A 17,069-nucleotide genomic window follows, 5' to 3' on the forward strand; every position below is an offset into this window, starting at 1 on the left:
TATGAGCTAGCTTTATTTAGCTTTCGCCATTTCTTTCATTTTATGTTACCATTTATAAAACATCTAAAACTACAGTAACAAACTTTATTTCCTTTACCTTGCCAAAGGGGTACAAATTATGTTGCATTTGTGTTTATTTTAGTTCACTTCTTGTACCGCTACCTTTACGTTATGTGGTTGTCACATGACTTCTTGCCGGAGCTCTTAAGACTATTGGTGACGGCCAAACATATTTCAAAATTCCATAGTATAGCTGCATTCATTTTATGTATCATCTGTCAAAATGTAGGCCTAGAATTTACAAAAGGCCGGCCTTGCGTTTACAAAAGGCCATGCTTTGTCAACCTCATTTCCAACTTTTGCAAATGTAACTTTGCAGAATTTACTGTTAAATAAAAATATTTTCCTATTTAAAATTAGTACATTACTTAGATCGGCTGAGTGCATTACTCGGGGTACTTTACTGGGACCAATTTTAATCATTCATATCACATGTCCCAATTCCTCAGTTTACGATTGCAGACTGCAGTTAATACCCACCTGGTACGTCCCTGTTTGTTTGTCAGAGGCACCATTCCTCTTGTGGCCAGAAGTAGCAGTAGGAGAACTGATATTAAGATGATGCGGGACACAGAATTGTTTATTAAAACTATTCCCAATCCAGTGTGAGGCCGGTGGGGGCAGAGTGTTGTTGAGCTCTGTAGGAAGTTCTCTCACCCCAAAGCAAGAGCCGAGAACCTGTCTTAAAGAAGGCAGACTTTAATCATCTAAATATTAGTTTTGCTAATCTTTGCTAACATATTTGAATTCTAGTCTTTACTTGACCGTGAGCTGGTGCTGTGGTGATAAGGGTTATTGGTTTCTTTCAGGAAACCCAACATGGTTCATAGCTCTGTACTTTGTAGATCGACCTTCGTTTTGGCTGGAAGGCCTTACTAGATATTTTCCAGGAGTTGATGATGTAAGAACTTATGGCAAGATTTGTATGAAGCGTTTTTTAAATTCACAAGTGTTCCCTTTAAATCAAAGACAGGAACTTTAAAGTCTAAGGCCCTCATTCCTACTCTGGTGGGCGGGAACCGCCAAACAGCCGCCATCCGGTCAAAAGACCGCTGGCGGCATTCCGACCTTCCCGCTGGGCCAGCGGGCGCTACCTATGTTAGCGCCAGCCTGCCCAGCGGGAAGGTGGCCTGCAACACAGAAGCCGGCTCTGAATGGAGCCGGCGGTGTTGCAGGTGTGCGACGGGTGCAGTTGCACCCGTCGCGCTTTTCACTGTCTGCTAAGCAGACGGTGAAAAGCTTCATGGGGCCCTGTTAGGGGGCCCCTGCACTGCCCATGCCAGTGGCATGGGCAGTGCAGGGGCCCCAGGACACCCGTTCCCGCCAGCCTGTTCCTGGCGGTGAAAACCGTCAGAAACAGGCTGGCGGGAAGGGGGTCAGAATCCCCAGGGCTGCGCTGCTTGCAGCGCTGCCCTGGCGGATTCGCCCAGCCGGGGGAAATCTGGCGGGAAACCGCCGGACCCGGTTTTCTGACCGTGGCTTTACCGCCGCGGTCAGAATGGGCCAGGAAGCACCGCCAGCCTGTTGGCGGTGCTTCCGTCATTCGCGGAAACCGCCAGGGGTCGGAATGACCCCCTAAATCTGGCAGCTTCAGATATTACTTCACATTGAGTGCAGTTCTCAGCCACTTCTTGCTCTCAAATCCCTTACTCCTTGTCTCCTGACTCCAGCTCGCACTTGGACCAACCACACCTTTATCTATTTCTCCATTAGGAGAAACTTCAGCACAAAAGCTGGGGCATCTGTCCATATCAGATTAGAGCTGTGGACTTGAATCTATAGCCATAGTGAGAGAGACACTTTTTATTTTAAGACTTCTTGCAGTGTCGATTTATGAGCTTCCAGTTCTCTTTCAGACATTTTTGCTATGATTAATGACTGGTATTCCTTGAAATGCAACATGGTACACTGTCGACCTCTGCCTCCTAAAATGTTTATGAAGGAAAACTGAAAGAGGGTTTAAAGAGTCTCAAGAGGCTGCTTGTCTTTCACATCCATGACTCCTTCCATTTGAGGTTGCCTCAGTCATTCAGTGCTTGAAAAACATGAGCTTTGTAAATATAATTCTTGACTTGACTGAAACACGGAGGTGAGAAATATTTGAACAGTGTTTGAGAAATATACATAAAATATTGATGTCCGATGGCATGTGTAGCTGTAGATACACATGCTGTGCATTAGTCCGGCATCTAATGTTGGGCTCGGAGTGTTAAAAGTTGTTATTCTTCGAAAAAGGTTTTCAAGTCCCGAGATTTTGTGACTCCTCTTGATAATACTGCGCATGAGCTTTGAGTCCTTTGTTAGATTGTTTTCTCTCCGCTGTCGGGTCCGGACGTGTTTCCTGTAGCTCTGGTGGATCTCGGTTCGGGCCTTCTGAACCTTTTCTACCTTTCTGTAATACTGTCGGTATTGTTTCAATCGCGTTTCTATCGGTAGTCTATCCGATTAAAACCGCTGGGGAAATTTCTTTTGGCTTTAAAACGGTCCTTGCCCTTTTAGGGTCCTCTTCAATGTCAGGCTGATGGAACGGACTCTGTTTCGATTCTGTTCTCTGTATCTCGCCAAGTTCCCGTACACCAATCAGCTTTTGGTGTGCAATCTCTGCTTCTCTGGAGACCATCGAGAGGATACTTGTGACGCCTGCAGGACGTTTAGATCGAAGAAGACTCTTCGGGACCGAAGAGCCCATCGACTGGAAATGGCGTTCGAGTCTACAGAGGACACACCAGACATTTTTGGTGAGGAACATGCGCAAAAGGCGGAAGAACAGAGTACGGCGCTTTCCATTAAAGACTCAGACTCCGACGATGACTACAATGACTCCGATACAAACAGCCACTCTATACCTCCGGTGCAGTGTGTGAGTATACCTTCCCCTGTCACACCACCCAACGATATTGAAGAAATCTCCAGCACTGGTCGTCTGTTCTCCACTGCCTTCCGGCCATGGTCAGATTCGAAAAACGAGTCTGGATGACCAACTTCCGGGTTCAGTACTGAGACTCAAGACCAAAGTGCTTTTGACACCGGCAAAACAGACTGATCCAGCTGTTTCGTTATTCAGCCGAAAATTACAGTCATCTGTTTCGGAACCGAAAAAACATTCATTTGTTTCGGAGCCGATAATTTTGGTCCAAGTAAAACATTCGGCACCTAAGACTTTGGAACCGAATGTTCCAAGTGGGAAAATTACTACTCCCACACAAGAAACCTCAGAAGTACAGCCAATTCTAGAGGTTGTGGATACTTGGCAGCCCAAATTACAAATACAAAAGAGCACAGGAAGGATAATTGCCTCTCCTCCACTGACTATCAAAAGATAATTATTCTTTCAAGAGACCCTAGATGCTGGACCTCCACCAAAAAAGGTTTTAAAGGACAAGGAGAGAGAGAAGAGGGTGCAGAAACAACCTTCGCCACCACATTCTCCTCTTCTCCCCCCCCCCCCCACCACCACCGTAACCCACATACCAGATGCAAGTCTCTCCACAGACATTCTCAGCATCACCACACAGGGATGATTTCAGTGGCTTTCAACGGGACACAGATCCATGGGATCTTTATGACCCTGAACCCATTACATTAAATGAACCAGATTTATACCCTTCTAGACCTTCTCCTCCAGAAGACACTGCAACATACAATCAGGTCATAGCGAGAGCAGCTGCATACCATAATGTGCAGATAGATGCACACTGACCCCATAGAGGATGATTTTCTCTTTAATACTATCGCATCCACTCATAAAGAGTATCAATGTCTCCCAATGCTACTTGGGGTGCTCAGACACTCAACCAATATTTTTAAAGAACCAGTGAAGGCCAGGATTACCACTCCTAGAGTTGATTTAAAAAAATATAAACCAGCTCCATCAGACCCAGACTTCATAAGAGCTCAGTTACCACCAGACTCCATAGTGGTTGGGGCAGCTAGAAAAAGGGCTAACAGCAAGTCAAAAGGGGATGCTCCTCCTCCAGATAAGGAGAGCAAAAAGCTAGACACCTTAGGGGGGAAAGGGTTGCTTCACAAGCAGCAAACCAATGTAGAATAGCATATTCTTAAGCTCTTTTAGCTAGGTATGACAGGGCCCACTTGGACGAGATGGAAGAATTGCTCCAATACCTTCCACCAGAGCACCAGAAGCGTGGACAACAGATAAGGAGGGGCAAACCATTACAAATAATGTGATTAGATGCACTACAGATGCAGCTGACACTGCAGCTAGGGACATAAATACCACCATAGTTATTAGAAGACATGCATGGTTCAGATGTTCAGGCTTCAAACCTGAAATTCAACAGGCTGTTTTAAACATGCCATTCAACATAGAGCATCTGTAAAGAAAGATTTGGAAACAGCCAAGGCAATGGAGGCATTATATACTACACCTGCTAGAGGTACCTTTCGCAGACCACAATTCAGAGGTGGCTTCAAGCAAGCAGCCCCAGATTCAGAATCCACTTCACAACAAAAACAAACCTTACAATTCTATTCAAGAGGTTCCTTTTCGGGGCTCATACAGATGGTCCAATAATAGAGGAAGAAGCAAGTCATCCTCTTCTAGAACTTCCTCTACTGCACCCAAACAGTGACTCACTCACCATCCCCACAGCATATACATCTCCTGTGGGAGGAAGGCTGGTAAATTTGTATCCACTATGCTAAAACATCACTACAGAAAAATGGGTTCTATCAATTATCCAATATGGTTATTGTCTGGAACTCATTACCACTCCACCAAACATTCCCCTTGGTTCACACATACTTCTTGGGACCAGCTCAAATTACTGAAAGAGGAGGTACAGGCACTACTGCTCAAAGGAGCCATAGAACTAGTACCCATATCTCAACAGGTATCAGGAGTATATTCACTATACTTCCTAATACCCAAAAAAAGATGGCATATTAAGGGCAATTCTAGATCTCAGATAACTCAACCTGTACATTCATTAAGAACACTTTCACATGGTCACTGTACAAGAGGTCATACCCTTACTGCAAAAGGGAGATTACATGACCGTATTAGATCTCGAAGATGCATATTTCCACATTCCCATACATCCAGAACATCACAAGTACCTAAGATTTGTCATCGCAGGAAAGCACTGCCAATTCAAGGTACTACCATTCGGAGTAACAACAGCACCAAGGGTCTTTACCAAATGCTTAGCGGTAGTTGCAGCATTCCTCAGAATACAACACATACATGTCTTCCCATACCTTGACGATTGGCTAATAAAAGCCAATATAAGCCAAATATGTCAACAGCACACTCACTACACAATAGATCTTCTTCACAGGTTGGGATTTACCATCAATTGTCTCAGATTCCATCTAAAACCATCACAAATACAACCGTATTTGGGAGCAATTCTCAACACTTACTCAGGATTAGCGTATCCAAATCTAGTAAGGATTCAAGCATTTCAACATTTAACAACTCAACTGCATCACAACCACACTTACACAGTGAAATTAGTGATGAAACTATTACGAATGATGGCCTCATGCATAGCCATAGTTCCAAATGCAAGACTGCACATGCAACCATTGCAGCAGTGCCTCTCACAACAGTGGTCTCAGACACAAGGTCAACTTCAGGATCTAGTGTTGTTGGACCACCAGACTTAAAACTCGCAATGGTGGAATCACGCCAATATATAAAGATGGTGGCCCGTTCAGGACCCTGTGCCTCAGACCACAATCACAATATATGCGTCACAAACAGGTTGGGGAGCTCATCTTAACAACCTTACTATACAGGGACAATGGGACTCCATCCAGCAGACCTACCACATAAATTACCTGGAATTACTAGCAGTATTCCTAGCACTCAAAGCATTTCTGATACAAATTTCACATAAAGTAGTGTTAATACGTGCAGACAATATGACAACAATGTATTATCTGCAAAAACAGTGGGAGACACACTCATCCCAATTATCCAGAGTAGCACAGTCAGTTTGGAGATCCGCATTCAAATAGTTGCAGAATATCTCCCAGGGATGAACAATCAGCTAGTGGATCTGTTAAGCAGGATGCAGCAACAAGTCCACGAATGGGAAATTCACCTCAGAGTAATTCAGAAATACTTTCAAATGTGTAGGAACACCAGCCATACATCTGTTTGCCACAAAAGAAAACTCAAAATGCCTAAGCTTCGCATCCAGGTACCCACACCCCCAATCCAAGGGCAATGCTCTATGGATGAACTGGTCAGGGATACTTGCCTACACTTTTCCACCTCTCTCACTAATTCCAGTACTGGTAAGGAAGATGACACAAACCTCAGTCACCTTGATTCTCATAGCCCCTACATGGGCACGTTAGCATTGGTACACAGCACAGCTGGATCTATCTGTGGTATATCATCACAAGCTACCAAACAGACCAGATCACTTGACTCAAAGCAGAGGTCAAATCAGATACCCCAGTCCCAGCACACTCAATCTTGTGATATGGCTCCTGAAGTCATAGAGTTTGGTAATCTTAAACTTCCATCTGACTGCAAGGATATTTTAAAAGAGGCACGCAAACCCACAACTAGACAATGTGTGCTGCCAAATGGAAACGTTGTGTGTACTATTGCCAACCCAAAAATATAGACCCACTTAAAGCTTCAGTACAGGATATTGTACGGTATTTGTTACATTTAGAAAAAGCAAACTTGGCATACTCCTCTATTAGACTTCATTTAGCAGCTATAGCAGCCTATCTTCAAAATAGACATCTTGTTTCACTGTTCGAAATTCCTTTTATAAAAACCTTTTTGGAAGGAGTCGAGAGTAATTCTACCCAGAGTTCCTCCAGCTCATGCATGGAACGTAAAAATTGTACTCACAAGACTTTTGGGCGCACCATTTGAACCCATGCATTCTTGTTCTTTACAGTTCTTGTCATGGAAGGCTGCTTTCTTAGTATCAGTAACTTCTCTAAGAAGAGTTAGTGAAATTCAAGCTTTCACCCTGGAAGAACCGTTCTTTCAGATTCATAAAGACAAACTAGTTCTCAGAACAAATCCAAAATTCCTACCAAAAGTAATTTTACATTTTCATATCAACCAGTCTGTGGATTTGCCAGTCTCCTTTCCACAGCCACACTCAGTTGCTGAAAGAGCCCTACACACTCTTGATGTTAAGAGCTCTCATGTACTATATAAACAGAACAAAAGACTTTAGAAAGTCAAAACAACTTTTGTGTTGCATTTGCACAACCTCTCAAGGGTAATCCTATTTCAAAAAATGGATTAGCTAGATGGATAGTTAAATGTATTCAGACTTGTTATATTAAAGCCAAAAGACAGCTACCAGTAGCTTCTAGAGCTCATTCCACCAGATAGAAATGAGCTTCATGGCATTTCTAGGCAATATACTAATAGCAGACCTATGTAAAGCTGCTACATGGTTTACACCACACAAATTTACTGAACACTATTGTGTAGATATGTTAGCTCGCCAACAAGCAAATGTTGGACAGGCAGTACTTCGAACACTATTTCAAACTATTCCAACTACTACAGGGTGACCACTGCTTATTTTGGAGGGGACTGCTTTTCAGTCTATGCACAGCAATGTGTGTCTACAGCTACACATGTCGTTGAACAGTAAAAGTTACTTACTCAGAAGACATCTGTTCGTGACATGAGTGCTGTAGATTTACATGCGCCCACCCTTATCCCCGGGAGCCTGTTGCAGTACTGTAAATATGTATATACATTGCATGGACATCTCATTTCTTAAATCTATTTATAGGCACATATATACTCTCTTTACTTCACCCGCCTGCAGGAAAATAATCTAACAAAGGACTCAATCCCCATGTGCAGTATCACCGAGAGGAGGAGTCACTCGATCTCGTGACTCAAAAACCTTCTTCAAATAAATCAATTTGTAGCACTCCGAGCCCAACACTAGATGGCAGACTTATGCACAGCATGTGAATCTACTGCACTACATGCCACAAACAGATGTCTACTGGGTAAGTAACATTTACCTTTTATATTCAAGCAACTTTAGGTTTCGTATCTCACCTTGCACGCATTAATTGCGACGTGCGCAAAAAAAATAGCAGATTAAATTGGTTCCCTTGTTACAGATTAGCTCACAACAAAACAAGGCTGCAGTTAGTTTTTCCATTTGCTGTCGGAGGCACGACTAATGTGCAGTACATGTAGGTTCTTCAGACATAGGGGTTCCAACTAACAGTTTAACAGAAATAATAAAATGTGTTTTCTTCATAGTTCACGCCCTGCTTCATAATGGTTTGCTTCTAATCACCATGGAAGAACCTCCGCCACCATGTAGTCCATTCACTCCAGGGCTCAATTGGACCTCTTCCCTCACCACACCAAAGGACTTCTACCTATTAGCATGGCATTCAACCAGATCATGAATGCCTCCTCTGCCTCCGCCATCTTCGCCTTCCAGATACTTGGAAACAAGCAATATTTCTCTGGTGCTAAAAAAACATTCTGCAGACACCTCAACACTCGCCAATGACAGACCCATCTCCCTCCTGCCACACCTGGCCAAACTCCTAGAGAAGCTTGTCAATAAACATCTCACCAACCATCTCAACCAACACCAACTTCTTGACATCCCATAGCCACTTCAGATCCAACCATAATACAGAAACAGCCATCATCGCCACCACAGGTGACTTCCATATGCTCAGGGACGGAGGAGACACAGCAGTCCTCATACTCCTGCATCTCTCTGCGGCATTCAACATGGTATCTCACCCTAACCTCATCCAACGCATACACAAGCTTGGTACATCATTGACAGCAATCTCAACATGGCTTCCAGGTCAGCGCTGTGACAACTTTATGTCTCAACACACTGATGCTGAGGAAAATCCTCAAATGGCTCCTGACAAACTTGTGCAAAACCATCACTCACGCTCTCATCACCAGCAAGTGGAACTAAGGGAACACCCTACATACCATGATCAGCAAACAACTCACCAGACATCTACAAACCATTCTGAATACAGCTGCAAGGATCACCCTCAATCTCCCACACTCATCAAACCACACCACAAGGAACTCCACTGGCTCCCTGTACACAAAGGAACACAGTTCGTAGTCCTAACTCACACCTTAAAGCATTACACAACACCGAGCTAGCTTACCTGAATAGCTGCAATTCCTTTCACAAACCATCCAGACGCCTATGCTCTGCCGGACTCTGACTTTCACACATCTCACTCATACGCAGGATCAAAGATGGTCTGGCCTTTTCCAACATCGCCCATAAAGCCTGAAATGACCTGCTGCCCGATATCAGAGCCTCCTCTTCATTCCATGAATAAGGCTCGTCGAATAGTACCTCCAGCGGTCCTAAGCAAAATTAGAATCACACCTGCTTAACCCCGGGCTTCACTCTTGGGTAATAGAACAATCTACAAATACGCATAACCTAACATAACAAGGATGTCGACACCAGCTGGTAGCTTTGTGTTCTTCAAAAAATGTAAACTTTTTAGGGACTCAGAACCTAACTTAATAGACTCAAGACAAAAAAGTGTGCAGTAGGCTGAAAAATAAGTGATAGTTTTTCCTCTTCCCCATCTGTTTCTCACTTGATGATGTCTGGCCCTAAAGACACCGTGGTAACAGCCCCAGATGACATAATTGTATCCTTGCAACCCCATCATAAAAAGTTTCAACCGTTTGGTGTGAGGTGAAATAGAGCATTTCAGGATGGTAGTTTGTTGCTCATAGTAGCTGATTTAGGAATTACATTGGCTAAGTAAAATTGCACATATAGATGTCCCTTCAGTGTTTCTCTCAATTGCAGAAAGAATTAGGAACGGCATATTACTAAGCATCTGATCACACGCTCCAAGTATGTTGGTGTTTTGTTTGTCACTTGAAGTGGGATCTTGGAGGCCATTTTTTGGTGTTTGGACTTTGAGAAAGTCACCATAATACGAGTAGCAAGTAAAACACTTTCTTTGCGTTATGCTGCTTACTACAGAACACAAGCATCTGATATTTGTCACTGTACCTATCGCTAATGCTTATAACATCTTAAATTAAAAATATAAATCTTGATTGAGATAGGTTACCTTATGGCTTCACTAATGTTTAGATAACTTCTCAGTGTAAAGGGCATAAAAGGAGGAGTTGGGTTCATGAGATGGAACATTAATGTGATGTAAAACAACGTTCATCCGCCAGGTAATGGAAATTATTTTTGTTTCCACCAACGACTTCTCTGTCTAAATAGAAAGCAGCTCTGTTGATGGCTGCTATAGCTACACTCAATGAGAGCATTTGTCGACTTGCCGTTTGTGAAATTGATGTCTAAATGAATCATTTGTGGCACAGGAAATCTTTATACCAGTTTGCTAGAACCAAATGTATCCATGCAACATAAAGCAGGTGATTGCTGTGTAGGATGACACAACTGATTTCAAAGTAAGCTTGGGTTCAATGGAATGAGTAGTTTTGCAACTCTGGTCTCAAACAGCCTGCTATTTGCAAAATCCAATCTATAAAGGTCAGAATGTGGGTTCTAACATACGGTTTGTGGATATTTTTATCACTGACCATTAAAACAACAATGATCTGAAAGTCTTGTGGACAATTCTGCTGGCACCTGGAGCATATAGTCTTTTCAGAAGTGCTGCATCCTCAGTCCTTACCACCTGCTGGGCCTCTACATACTTTAGGTGTTATCTCACTGACCACTAGTGCATAACAAAAGGCTACCTATGGATGAGTTTTCAAAAAACATTTGTAAACTAATCTCTGCATAACAAGTGGGTAGCTGTGAACCTACTATGTTGCTATGTTTAATTAATTGAAATAAACATTAATGGTTATAAGTGTACTATGAAAAGCAGAAATGAATGTGGAAACTCAGCTACTAAAGGTGTAGCTTTTCTGCTATGGAACTGCCATAGACCGTGGTGTTGAATGCCTTGTTCTTTGTGATCAATTGGAATTTAAGCAATTGCAGGAATGCTGCTGAAGTCTGCCCCAATTCCTTTGTTTGCTGATCAATTATTTTAGGAACAATACGGATATTTGTGCACAAGCAGACTTCCATTTTTTGTCTAGCAACATTTTTCTTTCCTTGTAAGTGAATGACCTTTCCTTCTGCGGTTCACGTGAAGCATGGTCATGGGCTTGGGCTGCTTCTTCGAATTCTTTGGCGGTGGCATGTTGAATGCTATCTTCTTCGTTATATGGACTTTTCTACACCTTTCTTTTAACCTCCTGTCTACAGTATGGTTTGCTGCTACCAACACAGAAAAGCCTCTTATTCCCTAGTTTGTCTTTCTGTGATTTTTGAGCTGATTGGAATAGAGGAAGAACTATGCCTAAATGTAAATTTATTGTTTGCATGTTTAGGTTACTTTATTGTTGTCACTTAGATATGTGTGCTACTTTTCCAGATCATATTTCACTCTTACTTTTTATTTTCTATGAATATCCTCTTAGGTTGAAAATGAGAAGAAATCCTGTATTTGCCATTGCTGTTGGAGTTTAGGTCATATTGCAGGAAGTTTACCTCCACCATAGCAGCACAGGCTTCTGGAATAGCCTGATGCAGAAGGGCTAAAAGACTATTCGGACACTTCACCCATTAGGTAGAATGTTCTAGATTAAAAAAAGAGACAAACAGAAAGACCAGCATTGGAATATGGGAGTAGAAGGCCTTCACCAGCCATATTACCTTCTACCACTCCACTTCGACTGCCAGAATTCTGTTCTCTAGAGTAATCGTGGGGGAGAATTAGTATTCATGCATGCAATTTTTTTTTTTCTTACTGTGAAGAAATGTTACACTACCAGAAAATATATGCATACTCTAGTATTTTCCGTACCCACTTTGCACATTTACTGTAGTCTTCGATAGCCCGTTATGTGGCTTACAAATTGGTTTTAAGAAATCTTGGGTAGATTGGAGTTTTTTCTTCCATCCCAGTGCCACTTCTGTTCCTTTCCTGGGAAGACTTAACGTTTATTCTGTTACCTTAAATGTATGACTATAAAAAAATGTATAAATCATCCCCATTAGTTAATGGAATTTATTATAAGAAATGTCTTCTGTGGATAGAGACTCAGAGAAACCAGACTAGCAAATTTTGAATGCAAATTCAATTTCTGGACAGAAAGCAATACTCGTGTGTGCCAACATCTTTGTTTTATTCAATAAACATTAGATTGAAAAGGCATAATGCCTTATAAATGATTAGTAAACTGTGCTAGTATTTACTATTTGGAAGGGGTGGGCCCTCAGGCGTTTCCCACTAGGCAAAAAAGAGGAGGAAGAAAAATTTGAGGTTGGTGGCTCAGCTGAGAGGCAGACAAGAGGCCTTGGTGTACTCCTCCATTGAGCAAAATGATTATCACACTTTGGGTCTGTTTTTTAGGTCGATCGCGCAAGCACTCTGATGTGTTGTAATCTATCTGTGGGCTTTTAACCACGCCCACCGCAAGACCATCACTCGTTCATGGGCTTGCCTTTCAAAAATCCTTTGTTATAATTGGTAAATGCCTTACGTTTGTCCCTCCTTGGGGCAGTTTTGTCACTGCCTTGGCCACCAACACTGTTAACATGGATAATTGCACGTTTGCCATTACGCTTGACTGCGAGCGAACTTCTTTTTCCTTTTGTGTCTCTCCTTTGTGCTCACGCTCATGGCGGCCGTGGCGCTCTGAATTGGCTTGCTTATGTCAATTGTTTTACTTTTCATTTTCAATTTATGTGGCAAGAAAAGTCCAGGTAGGAATTTAAAACGATAATAGCACTAACTCGAGCAAACGTGATACCCATTGCATTGCAAATGCTTGTTTCAGATAGTCTTGCAATCTTCGAACATAATCTCTGTTCAGGGTGCTAAGTGATAGAAGCCCTATTCAAAGTGTGTTATTTACTGCTAATTGCAAATGGAACCAGAGGCAAGGTGTCATGAGGTGAAGGGAAATCGAAGTGTTAAAGCCCAGTGACAACATTTGGGAAATGAATCTATTAGCACCCGTCCCTATTCTTCCCCAGCACAGGCTAGAAAAATATATTCTCCATCTACCTGCCACTGAATCTAGATTGCAAGCAAACAATGGGTAGCACAGGCAATTTGACTGACTGGGAAGGGAAACATACATTCTCATCACCTTCTTAGCTGACGCTTGTCTTGAAGCTGAGTGGTAGATTACTCTTCAGCATCTCTTTTAACGCCACAGTCCTTAACTGATATCCTAACCTTCTGGAAATATCTTGATGTCCAACAATAGTTCTAGTGATAGTGATTTGTACATTGCTTATGAAGAAGAAAGACCTCCACAGCGTTGAGAGGGGATTAACATACCCACTGTATTAGGAAAGGACCCCGTAAAACACATTTATTTTTAGGTTGTGTAAAACGTGGAATGACTGGAGTTTATATCTCATTACTTTTTATTAGATCAGAATACCTGAACCAGTCTCAAGATTCTGAAGAACAAAATATTCATGATAGACATATTTGCGTAAACAGTCCCAAATGTCAGGTAAAGGGATGTTTTGCTGCTCTGAACGTTGGCAGCTATTTTTCAATACTATAATGCCTGCCCAAAGGCAGCGTGTGAAGATGCATCTCTAGCAATTGAAAGATTTCTTTGGATACATTTTGTCCTTTTGGTGATGGGAATTTTATTTTGTGATAGCGTACAATGGGTGATGGTTATAGTACCCTTCTTCGTGTTATCATTTTAGCCTGCTCTCCTGAATATCTTTGGCATAAGCCCTCTTTACGAGTGGAATGATGAAAGAGTTACTTCCATGCCCCAGAATTCGCCGATATCGGGTTACCAGTAACACTGGAGGTGGGGACATTTTGGCCTTTACAAGTTAGACTCTGAGTGTCCCCTAAGAAATGAGAAATTACCTGGGAAATTGGTAATTCTGGGTCCGATTCCGTTTCAGCAGCATTAACTCCAGATTAAAGAAAAAAATAATTCTGATTAAGCCAGTAATCAGTGGCGCTGGAACAATTTTCATTGTGAGAGTGCTGGCCATAAACAAAACCTGACTTAAGTTCCTCTGTTGCACTTTCGATGCATAAGGTGTAATTGTCAATAGTGCACCACATGCAGTAGCGTCAGGGTGATGAGAGGCACTTTGCAACACAGTCAAGATAGTTCTTCTCCACCAAACCATGGCCTATGATGCCTGTTTTCTTGCATCCATTAGGACCCATGACATCCTTGCCACGGCATGGCATCATGCTTCTGATATACATTTTGTGATATTTGTTCTTTATTTTGTAAAACCAGTAGGTGTCTTTATTTATGTGTTGGAAGCAATCTGTAATAAGTTCACCTGTACCTCTGCAATAGTGTAATTAGTAATTATAAAATAGCTACAATTTGCAATTGGAGCGCTCTACGTTTAAAGAATTAGTAGCACTTTGTCAAAGGACATTGCCTGTCATGTGACGATCTGTACGTGAATGTATAGTAAATACTACAAGATTAATCAATAATGGCCTTTTTTTGTTAATTATCCAAGTGAACTCCTTCAAGAAAATCTGCACCCAGTGCGCCCCCACTTCCAGCGCTTCTATGGGTAACTGCTATTATCGGACCCATTAGAATTAAGTGGCCCCGTGTAATGAGCGCCAGCCTCCATGTGGGAAAGAAGATCCGTTAACCTTGTAGACACAGCATTACAAGTCATAATGTCTACATCAATAGTTAGTCAACGACCAATATCAACCACTTCAATCCGTTTTTACCACTCCTATAGCTTCACACCACTCTCATACCACTTGGTCACAATAACACTATCGCTTTTTGTTGATAATAGATTTTTGACCTTCTCCGTCTTGTCTTGCCTTACTTTACAGTTCTACCTTGTACACACTTAAAAAAAATCATAGTTTATTAAGTGCATTTGTATTTATAGAGGACCAACGGATTCTCTAAATCATGTTTTGGCCTTTGTTGGTACTCCAAACAAGGCATGTTTGATTTATTGAAGATAACTGTTTTGGAATGTTCCATAAAATCTTGTGAGCAACTAGATTGTACCTGGGGAAAGTTCAGAACTAGGTCAAGTGAAAAACAATTCCGTAGATTTAAAGTTGTGGAAAATAACTTGCCCTTTCAGCGCTGCTTAACCCACATGATCACTCTTAATCAAATGAGTTCATCCATCTTTACCTGTTATTAAATGTTGTTAAATGAAATCGAATGTGTTGGGAATGTCTTTTCTTACATGAACACGTGTAGCAAGCAAAATTAAATTAGACATTCCATGTTTAATTCTTCCTATAGTGAAGCTCTTGCTGTACCTGTTCTTAGTGTATTCCACCTGGAACTGTCAGTGTAACATTGATAAGTTTGGTGATTTATTTGTTTATTTTTTAATACTGCGTTTGTGGGATTTTTTTTTTTTTTTAGATTATGAGCTAGTTGTGCATGGAATACAGATTTATACCCTCTACTCACTAACTCCTGAAATGCTTCATGCATCTTTGCCTATACTGATTGGTATTGTTAATTCATGAATATGACTTGATGGGGATAGAAGTGGTAACAGTTGGATGAAGCTAACTTGTGTTTCAGTAGCTCACCCTCTCCAAACCACAGACCCGAAATTCAAGAATTTTCGTAGACACACCTTACAGTAAGGTCTGAGATCTCAGCATTAAAGATCTGCACACTTCTGCATCACATCTGCATGCTTTTGTTTTCTATTTAATTCGTTTTACTGGCCATGGTACCAGCTGAGGAATGTAGAATAAACCATTTCCCCACCTTACAAATGCTGTATGTGCATAGTTACCATTTGGGAAGGGAGACTAAACAATTATGAAATATAACTACTTGAGGTAGGAGTCTTGGTTATTACAGAATGCACTCGCTTCTGTGATAGGATTTTTTCGCTCTGCTTTTGTGGTACACACTAGCTAGCTTTACCGTTTTGGAATAAAGTTCAGCTTGACAGAGCTTCTAAGATCTATGTGCGTCTTGCTAGCTCTTCAGGTCTGTTTACGGCTCGTGGTTGCTGGTAGATACAACTCGTGATGGTCCAACAAAATATTATTTTCTGAAATACGTGGCATTTCTTATGGGTAGTGGCCAGGCGGTCTTGTAGCTGGTTGTGAAGACTGCACAGGGTTTCAAGACCTCTGCCTGAGCAAGATGTCTCTTCTCTGTCCCCTTCCCTTTTGTATAGTTTCTCCATTGTTTTGTAAGAGCCGTTTTATTTTCTCTGCTATTTATTGCACATTAGGTAATGTTTTCTGTTTAGTATTTTGAAGACAGCCCATTGGAGGTGGAAATAGACTACGAAAATTGTCGAGGTTCCTAAGTTACGGGTTTCCGACTTTGGTGCTCTAGAGGATGATTTTCCTTTAAAAGTATAGAATTACAAGCTTTGTGTAAATTAAATGTGAGAGCAACCTTAGAGCATCAGAAAGCTTGCTGACACCCAGGTTTCAGTTTCTCCCCGTAATATGTCACTGACAACATCTGATCTTGCGGGGAAATATTTTCATTTTTGTCAGACTAGTTATCTGTTTGCATTAAAAGGTTTAGGAGACTGAGTTAAACACTTAGGGCCTCATTACGAGTTTGGTGGAGGGGATTACTCAGTAACAAACGTGACCTATACCTCGTCCACTGTATTACAAGATCCATAGGATATAATTGAACTTGTCATACAGCAGGTGTGGGTGTCCATCATGTTTGTTACGGAGTAATCCCCTCCACCAAACTCGTAATAAGGCCCTTAGACACTAACATGTAGGTGAGCCCTCACTCGTAACACATCTGCTACATCCCTATTTAAAAATATATATCTAAACAAATAAACTAGGTCATAGGATCGTCTTTATTGCATGCCGAAAATTGATAAATTGTTACTTTGAATACTGGATTGAACGACTCGGCCATGCAGTCTCTTGAAATTAATGTTTCAGTGCATTATATGCCCTCTTTATGAGTGTAATGATAGTTGTTATTTTCATGCCCTGGATTTACCAATACTGGGTTACCAGTAGCACTGGAG

General features: G+C 41.7%; 2 protein-coding genes across 12 annotated transcripts in view; one reads left to right on the forward strand and one right to left on the reverse strand.

Moving 5' to 3' along the window:
• The window catches only part of ARL13B (ARF like GTPase 13B), a 518,943-nt gene that overhangs the window by 286,946 nt on the left and 214,928 nt on the right, over window positions 1-17,069 (forward strand). The gene's annotated exons all lie outside the window — the stretch shown is intronic.
• STX19 (syntaxin 19) overlaps window positions 1-17,069 on the reverse strand; it is a 50,618-nt gene that overhangs the window by 13,223 nt on the left and 20,326 nt on the right. The gene's annotated exons all lie outside the window — the stretch shown is intronic.

This window comes from Pleurodeles waltl, chromosome 8 (assembly GCF_031143425.1).
Source record: "Pleurodeles waltl isolate 20211129_DDA chromosome 8, aPleWal1.hap1.20221129, whole genome shotgun sequence".
Lineage (NCBI taxonomy): Eukaryota > Metazoa > Chordata > Amphibia > Caudata > Salamandridae > Pleurodeles > Pleurodeles waltl.